Source organism: Beta vulgaris, chromosome 5, assembly GCF_026745355.1.
Source record: "Beta vulgaris subsp. vulgaris cultivar EL10 chromosome 5, EL10.2, whole genome shotgun sequence".
NCBI classification, from domain to species: domain Eukaryota; kingdom Viridiplantae; phylum Streptophyta; class Magnoliopsida; order Caryophyllales; family Amaranthaceae; genus Beta; species Beta vulgaris.
This window is the reverse complement of record NC_079206.1, coordinates 50,262,154-50,271,493: the sequence shown is the minus strand read 5'-3', so window position 1 is coordinate 50,271,493 and position 9,340 is coordinate 50,262,154. Positions and strand designations below refer to the sequence as shown.

At 36.1% G+C, this 9,340-nt stretch overlaps 1 long non-coding RNA gene across 1 annotated transcript; it reads left to right on the top strand.

Annotated features, from left to right (window-relative positions):
• Window positions 1-3,155: 3,155 nt before the first annotated feature.
• Window positions 3,156-8,740, top strand: LOC109134971 (uncharacterized). The gene is made up of 3 exons (XR_007274013.2): window positions 3,156-3,342; window positions 6,987-7,228; window positions 8,546-8,740. It is a non-coding gene; the product is annotated as an uncharacterized LOC109134971 (long non-coding RNA).
• Window positions 8,741-9,340: the final 600 nt, after the last annotated feature.

Genomic DNA, 9,340 nt, shown 5'->3' with positions numbered 1-9,340 from the left:
TGTACTTGGAGAACTGTAGGGAAATGCTGCCGGATTTTCCTTAGAATTGAAAAGTTGGCATATATTCACTAGTGAGATTAGACGTCCAAGGATGGGTTAGGTTGGAGTGATAAGGACCTTTGACTGCATGCATACAATTGAACATGTGACTATCTTAGCTTGTTGTATACGTGTGTGATTTGAATATGTGAGTGTGTGTACTTTAATAATGATTGATGCATTATAATGAATGTTGTGTTTAATTATTAGAGGTGGTCTTCTTGAATGAGATGGATCGTACTTGGATGTATGGTAGTCGTGAATCGATTGAGTTTGTGAATGGGGTCTTGGAATTCTGTAGAAGTGCATTAGAATATCAAACATCCTCTGGAGCAGTCGACTTTTATTGTCCTTGTTTGGATTGTAGAAATGTGAGCAAGGTTAGTAGTATACATGTGGTTAGGGAGCATGTCTTCGCCGTGGGTTTAGGCCTCAATACCACGTATGGATTTGGCATGGTGAGCAGGGGAGGTATATGGGAAGCTCTGGATAAAGAATGATGTATGTGAAGAAAAAAAAGAAGGATGATGATGAGTTAGGGGATGAGAATTTGGATGATGAATTTGGAGATGATGATAGGGATCGGGTAGACGAGATGATACACGAGGTTGAAGATCAGTCGTGTAGACGACCTCGTATTTTTGAGTCTATGTCTCAGGCTGCTGAAAAGCCGTTGTATCCAGGTTGTACAAAGTACACCAAACTTTCCGCGGTGGTAACACTGTTCAACATTAAGTCGAACGCTGGTTGGACGGACTCTAGTTTCACATCGTTGTTGGAAGTTTTAGCTGAGATGCTCCCTGATGGAAATGAACTGCCAAAGTCGTACTATTATGCGAAGAAGCTGATGTGTCCTTTGGGTTTAGAGTACGAGCGGATACATGCTTGTCCTAACGATTGTGTGCTTTATCGTAATGAGTATGAGCATTTACATGAGTGTCCACGTTGTGGATTGTCGAGGTACAAGCGTGAAGGAGCTGGAGGTAGTGAAGGACCACCAGCCAAGGTGTTGTGGTATCTACCCATAATACCTAGATTTAAGCGCATGTTCTCAATTAAAGGAGATGCGAAGAATTTGAGGTGGCATGCAGATCGTAGGAAGAAAGACGGTCTGCTCAAGCATCCGGCTGATTCGCCTGAGTGGAAAACTATCGACAGGGTGCATAAGTCATTTGGTAATGAGGATAGGAATCTGAGGCTTGGATTATGTACGGATGGCATGAACCCTTTTGGCAATCTCAGCTCGCAGCATAGTACATGGCCAGTAGTTTTAGTGGTTTACAACTTGCCTCCTTGGTTGTGCATGAAACGCAAGTACATGATGTTGTCGCTTCTTATATCGGGGCCCAAACAACCTGGAAATGACATAGATGTATACCTTCAGCCGCTTGTTGAAGATTTACAGAAGATGTGGAACGAAGGAGTGTTAGTATTTGATGCGTATGCTAATGAGATGTTCACTCTGCGTGCCATGCTTTTTGTACTATGAACGATTATCCAGCTTATGGGAACTTATCTGGGTATAAGACTAAAGGAAAACAACCTTGCCCGATTTGTTTAGATGACATGAAATCTACACACCTTAAGGGCTGCAAACATGTGTATATGCGCACACGAAGGCTCCTCAGCCGCGACCATCCCTATCGGTTTAAGAAGAAGGCATTCGATGGGACGGTTGAAGAAGAAGTTGCTCATAGACCATTAACTGGTACTGAAGTTTATAATCAGGTGAAGGGCATTGAAACAGTCTTTGGTAAACCTGCTAGTGAGGTTGATAGACCTACAGGATTATGGAAAAAACAGTCCATTTTTTGGAAACTCCCATATTGGAAAGATCTAAAGGTCAGACATTGTTTGGATGTCATGCACATAGAGAAGAATGTTTGTGAAGCTATTATCGCGACACTTATGAATATTCCGGGCAAGACAAAAGATGTTAAGGCGTCACGACTTTACTTGGAAAAAGAGGGGATTCGACCAGAGTTGTGGGCTCAGAAAAGGGACGGAAGGAAGAAGAAAAGAGGGGAGGAAAGGGTTGATGATGAAACACAGAAAAGTAAAAAGGTGGAGGATTCGGAGAAGAATTATTTGCCACCAGCTTGCTACACGATGTCGCGTGCAGAGAAACGGATTTTTTGCGAGTCATTGTATGGCATTAAGGTCCCTACTGGCTACTCATCGAATATGAAGCGCTTTGTTACCTTAAATGGTGAGTTGAAGTTATCGAGTATGAAATCGCACGATTGTCATGTCATGATGCAAGTATTCTTACCGATTGCAATTCGTGGGATACTTCCAAAGCATGTGAGGCACACCATTACAGAATTGTGTTCATTTTTTCATTCAATCTGCAGCAAAGTCCTAGACCCGTCGACCCTCGATTCCTTGCAGCCAGAGTAGTTGAAACTCTATGCAAATTTGAGATGTATTTCCCCCCGCATTCTTTGACATTATGGTCCATCTCATTGTCCATCTAGTTCGAGAAATTAAGCTGTGTGGTCCAGTGTTTTTGAGGTGGTGCTATCCTTTTGAGAGATATATGGGAACTTTGAAGGATAAAGTTCGGAATCCTGCACAACCAGAAGGTAGTATAATTCAAGGGATTGTGGGTGAAGAGATCAGTAATTTTGTGGCTGAGTATTTTGCTAGTGTTGATCCTGTTGGACTTCCGACATCCCGACACGAGGGCAGACTTGAGGGCAAGGGTACAATTGGTTCAAAATTGATCACACCTTCCGTAGAAAAGCGTAAACAAGCTCACTTATTTGTATCCCTGCGCTAGTTCAAAAAGCGCAGCCCTTCTTTCATAGAAGGGGCTGCCCTTTTATGAAAGAAGGGCTGCGCAAGTTCTAAAAGGCGCAACCCTTCTTTCACAAAAGGGCTGCGCTTTTTAGAACTAGTGCAGCCCTTTTTTCTTGAAGGGTTGCGCTTTTTGTCAACTAGCGCAGCCCTTCTTACTTGAAGGGCTGCGCTGGACTAGCGCAGCCCTACTTGAAAAGTGAAGGGCTGCTATGGAAAGGGCTGCCCTCAAAAAGAGCAGCCCTACATGCCATTTTCAGCGCAACCCTACTTCTTTTTTCCACTAGTGATCACACATGGAAATATAAAAATATATGTGAAACCCAATTTTCATAGTTTCTCACCTGCAAGGCTACAACTTGGGATTGAGTATTAAGGTTCAGAGTTTTTTCTATTTAAAATTTGTTTGTAGATCTGAAGTATGAAATTTGAAAACTAAATAAGCCCCTGTTTGATGGGATGCCGCGGCGAGCTTATGATCAATTGGTGGGGCGATTGGCAACGGTATGCATTTTCTATCTCTTGGTTTTGCTCAACGCTGACTTATATTGGTATATTATAGGAGGTATTATCCTCACTTCTACATTCTAGTACACTCTATAATCTTTTGTTTAATGGAAATATAAAATTATTGGATTGTTGGATTATAATGAGATGAGACATGAGTGATGAGTAGCCATATTTTTGTCTCATGGAGGAATGAAGTAAAGGTTGAAGTTTTTATTTCCCCAAGTATAAGTCAGTGGATGAACATTTGTCTCTTACGAAGAGTAAACTAGAGTATTAATGTATGTGATTTTCACTTTATTTTGTATAAATATACAAAATAAAATAAACACATAAGTAATGGGATTATTTAATTACTTTTTTTTTTGACAAGTTAATTACTTGAAATCAACTAATATGCTACTATTACAAGTTTTAGAATATTTATGTACCAAATTTTTACTAATATTCTTAGAAAAAAGATAAGTTCATTCATTATATAAGGGGACTCTGATCTTATTTTTAGCCCTGGGCCTTTAAAAGGTCAGGAACGACACTGATGCACACCTTAGATTCCTTTCATGACATTAAATAATTCCGACATGTTAGTGATTCATATGTCCTTGATCAATTTATCACGGTAAATTGGCCAATAAGATGTTGAGCAATAAAGACTGAATCCTCATAATAATTAAGAGATGTATGGTCACATCTTTTCAGTTAAATCTAGATAGTTGTAATATATATATATATATAAACCCAAAACAAACAAATGTCATGCGGCCACATATACTCTTCCCTCCTCTACAAAATCAAATGATATTAAACAATAAACATGTGTGTTTCAAGACTCGAACCCCTAACCTCTCATTTGATATGCTAAAGCACTAACCAACTACACTACAATACTTAGTTGGTCTTTTGGGGGGGGGGGGATCATTTAAAGACAAGATAATATTTCTATTTCTTAAGACTTAAAAGGCATGTTGGTAAATACTCTAGGACATATTGCCGGGAACTTGTGTTTTGCTATAAACCAATTAAAGTTTGTGAATCCGATTACATTGAGCTTGTTACTAGAATTTACTAAATCTACAGGGTGATACACCAGACATGCAAATCTAAAATGCGGGAAGAGAGATGTTCTTTAATGATCATGCAATGAGGCTGATTAGAAGTCCATAAATTAATGGAAATTCCTTCTAGTAACCCTGTATTATGGAACATTTACAATGGTAAATCGTTTTTTTAGTTTCATAAATAACCTAAACCTAATAATATTATACAACTGCGACATTAGTGATAGTTAAATCGTTAATTCAATCGTGAATGTTATTGGTTTACCTAACCTAGGTTAACCCCAAACCACCACCTGAGCCACTGTAACCCCATACCAGCACCACTGTCTTATCCCTCCACCGAAACTCCTAGCCACCAAAACTGCCATTCTGCAACTCGAAACTAGTGTGCAAGAGAGAGGACAAAGGATTAGGGCAGCAACAAACGCATGTAGAGGAGAGAGGAAGACTTGATCAAGAGAGAGAGAGAGAGCAATGCCCCTTACCCCACGAGCACCTTGGCCTCTTAGGCTTGTGATATCGGTGAACGGGACCGTGAGAATTATATGTAATACCCCTTGTTTTTATCACTATGGTTTAGGGTGTGTTTTCTTCAGCTGAATAAGACTGCAATGAACTAAATTGAACTGAACTTATCTGAACTAAATTGAAATGCAATAAACTTATTGGAACCGATGAGACCTCAACTTATTGAACCTGATTGGAGCTTATTGGACCTAATTGAAACTTATTGACCTGATTAGAACTTCTTAGCCTTGATTGGACCTAATTAGACCTTATTTGACAAAACAATTGATTTGTAATAACATAAATGTTATCCCTAACATAAATATTATCCCTCAAAATTTATTATGACATAATAATTATTAAAATTAATCCTTTGAAAAAACAGTAATTTATAAATTTATTGAATAATAAAATAATAAAATGATATACAATATTACAAAGGAAAAATTCACATGAATGATCTCGATTTTCACCCGTCTTTTCAAGATAATCCCAACTTTGAATTATTCCAACTTTTGAGATGACCTTCTCAAAGTAAACCAAACTATCTTTTTCCTTGTCTGCACTAATCCAATTTTGGTCTATAATATGTTGAAAATTAATACTTCAGATTATTTTGAGAAGGCCCCCCTTAAAGTTAGATCATTCTAAAATAATTCAAAGTCGAGATTATTTAGAGAAAACTAGTGAAAGTTGTGATTATTCATGTCATTTTTTCCTATTACAAATATGATACTAGCTATATAATAATGATACTTTAATTATTTTAATTTAAATTTATTGATCATTGACTATTTGGACTTTATTGGACCTGATTGGAACTTATTGCACCTGATTGGAACTTATTGGACTTGATTGGAACTTATTGGACCCGATTGGAACTTATTGACCTGATTGAACCTGATTGAACTAAACTGAACTAATTGAACCTGAAACTTAATTTATTTAAGATGAAAAGAACGCACCCTTAGTTGGAGTAAGTAGTAATGACTTATTATAGTCGTGTTGTGTGTTATTTGAGCACTTAATTCAAATGTCCTTTTTTTTATCTTGATTGAAAGAGTTACATTTATCTTGAATTTTAGAATTTTGATTTCCTTTTCTTTATCGTTGTATGTGTATATGTAGTGTTTATGCTTGTTTCATCAAATCAGTTATTTTAATTGATAATGTCGAAAATTGCCCACTCGAGTGATTTTGTTAATTGGCACCCAAAAGTTCGTAAAAATTATTATAACTAGTTCGACTCTTCGTCTCTCATGCAGTCCCACTTTTGTACTTCGCTTTGTCAATTCGTAATATTTGAGTGAAGTTGAAATTCTTCCACCATTCATGTAACAGCCGGTAAATAATGAGGATTTAGTATGTGATTAAGTAACCTAAGTCATGAAATTTAAATGTGATCGTACGTAGATAATACGTATGATAAGTGGTATGTGTAAATAAATTGTGCTTGCGTGTAATTATTGGTTAGAAGAAATTATATAATAATAATAAAATCACTAGTTAAATGAGAACTTTTAGGATCGACATATTATATTAAGAAGTTGAATTATGAGAATTGAGAATTATTGGAAGATAGGAATTATGTTTCAACTATTAAGTAAATTAACGGGTATGCTTAATAGAATGGACTTTAGAGCTCCTTTTTAATAAATGGGCTTAGGTAAATTAATAAAATCTATGTTAAGGATAATTGGAGTGGAATAATAATATTGTAAAGAATTAGACCACTAGCATGTAATATAATATAAAAATTTAGGATTAGGTTAGTACAAAAGAAGAGTAGAATTTTTTTGTAAAGGATCAAGTAGGAACAATGACCCCATTTGACTTACTGGAGAGTAAATCGCGAGAAATAAGAAGCACCAAACATAGTTCACATGTACCCAAACACATCACAAAAATTTCATCACAAAACTCCAAAGAAATCCTGCTGCCCAGAACAGAACTCTTCTCTCTATCTCTCTCGCCAGGCCTGCGGTACTTGCAGAACTTGGATTCCTCTTCATTTTTCTTCAATTTTTCTCTCTAAAATCTTACATGCAAAGCCTAATCCATATTCCCTGTATAAAGGTGCAGACTGGGGAGGTAAAGATTCAAGGTTTAAGGATCGAAAAGTTCAAGAAGCAAGGCCATTTTCTTCAATCAAGGAAACAATAAGTGTATTGAATATTTTGGGTGAATTAAGGTACTTTCTTTAGGTATTTTCTTATGAAATTTTGTGTGAATATTCCTTTGTATTTTAGGAACAAGAAGAAGTAAGAATCATCCCTTGGGAAGAAGGAGAAGTCAAGCTATTACTGTTGGAAGTGAAGGTACACAAAAATCAACCTCTTTTAGAACACTAGTTATATGTAAACTTTGGGAAAATTATTAAGAACGATTTTAAGGATGATTTTCTTGGTTTTAGGTTATCATCAGCTATTTTATATTAGTATCAAATAGAAATATTCATTGCATGTCCATAAATCAAGTGAAATTTATGTTCTTTTTCTACACTAGAACTAGTTACATGATCACTGATTTTGTTCATGGAATTTTTGTTTGTGTTTGGTATTGGAAATATTTTGAAATGATGTTTGGTTGATGGAGCAGTAGTTAAGTAATGATTAAGAGGTTGCATGTATAGGTATTCATGGTTAAAAAGACATTCTTGTTTGGTAGTTGATTTTTACATTAAAAGGGTGACTAAACTACATTGTTTTTCATGTTTCTTATAAGATTATATTTAGTAAATGATAAGTGAAAGTTTTGGGGAGATTATTTCAAAGATTCATATCATTAAGCTACTGTATTTGAGTATTGAAACTTGTTTTAAGTACTTTCTTACTCAATGACACGCCAAAGAAAGAAGAATTACATTTAGAATCTCGTTTTTAGAGACAAATATGTGCTAGTTTTGTTTGAAAATTTCGATGAATGGATTTCTTTATATTTGTTAGAATTTCCAGTAGTTAAAAGGTTTAAGAACTCATATTATCAAGGTTAATATTCAAATTATGATTTAAGCTAACTAAATCCTTGTTTAAGGAATCTAAAAATATCCTTTTTACTTACGATAACTCAAGTTCTTTACTGGTTGAGTTATATGGTAAAATTTTGATTTGATAAGTCATGTTACACCTCACATTGTCATTTAACTACTGTCATAAGCTCCTTCAATCATTCCTATCGAGGTAATAAAGAGTTTTCTTTCAATAACGGAACATTTGTGAATTGTTTTAGAAATTGTGAAGGACGATTTTGAATTTTTTTGCGTATAGAAGAGGAATGTGTGTATAAAGTGCGAGGATATGTCCTATAAAAGCTTGCAAGTGAGTAAATAGTAGGAGTTTAATTCCGAATTGTGTGGAGGTTTGCATCTTGATGCACCTCAATGTGTGATCTCTTCTCCCTGCGCATTACTATAAAAACCGTTTTAACCTTGTGTTGTATTGAGAAGTTTACAATGAACTTGTGAATATTTGAAGTGTGAAATCTTATGATGGTGTGGTTTTCCAAAAATATTGATTTGCATAAGAAACCTTGGAGTGTGATTACTCCTTATTTTCAGCCACCATGATTAGTTTTGAGTTGATTTGTGTACCAGCGTAAGCTGATTTTTGTTCATGAACCTGTCCTGGTGGGGGCAGACTCTTGTGCAGGAAATAGCAAGCTAAGGTAGGCAGACGAAAAGCTGTAGTGGAGTCATGTCTCAACAATCATAGCGGACCCAAGCTTGAACATGATCATATTGTGCAACTTTAATTCTGTCTTTATGAAGAATGTTTGAATGTACATTATAATATTATTTTGGGCCTATAATTAGTAAACTATATTTTGTGTGATGTATGTTTCTTTTAAAATCAGCTCGTAGAGTCAACTCAACCATATTAATGGGTTGACTCAAGCAGGTGACAGCCTCCATACCATTTGATTATGATTTGCTTCTGCTAATGGCTATTAAGTATAATTTTTAATTTGATTTAAGGTAAGCTATAACGGGGGCTATTACAATTCAGGACACCATAAGGAGGTCATCCAGTAAATCAGGACGAATTATTCTTATGCTTAGATTGTACAAGGTTATAAGTTGTTCGTAGTTCTAGACGAGTTATGGTTAAGTTTGAGATTCATCGTTAAAATAAGACGAGCTGCTTTGGTATTTGGCAATAAAAGCAAAAGTTGGACATAAGATCAAGCATATATATTGATTTGTTCAAAAAAGTTACAAACGAAACTAGAATGAAGAACTAAGTTACAAAGTGGCCATTGGCCCAGTTACAACAACAAATAAGCCTAAGGCTAGGTAAACTATTCAGCTGTAGGAATGGTTTGATTGTCCATTGGAGTCCCGTCCTCGGCATCTTCATCTTTGTTTGAGGACTCTTGGAATATGAGGGGCTCTTCACTTGCCAACATGGCCCTATGAAGGCTCTCCTGGAAGT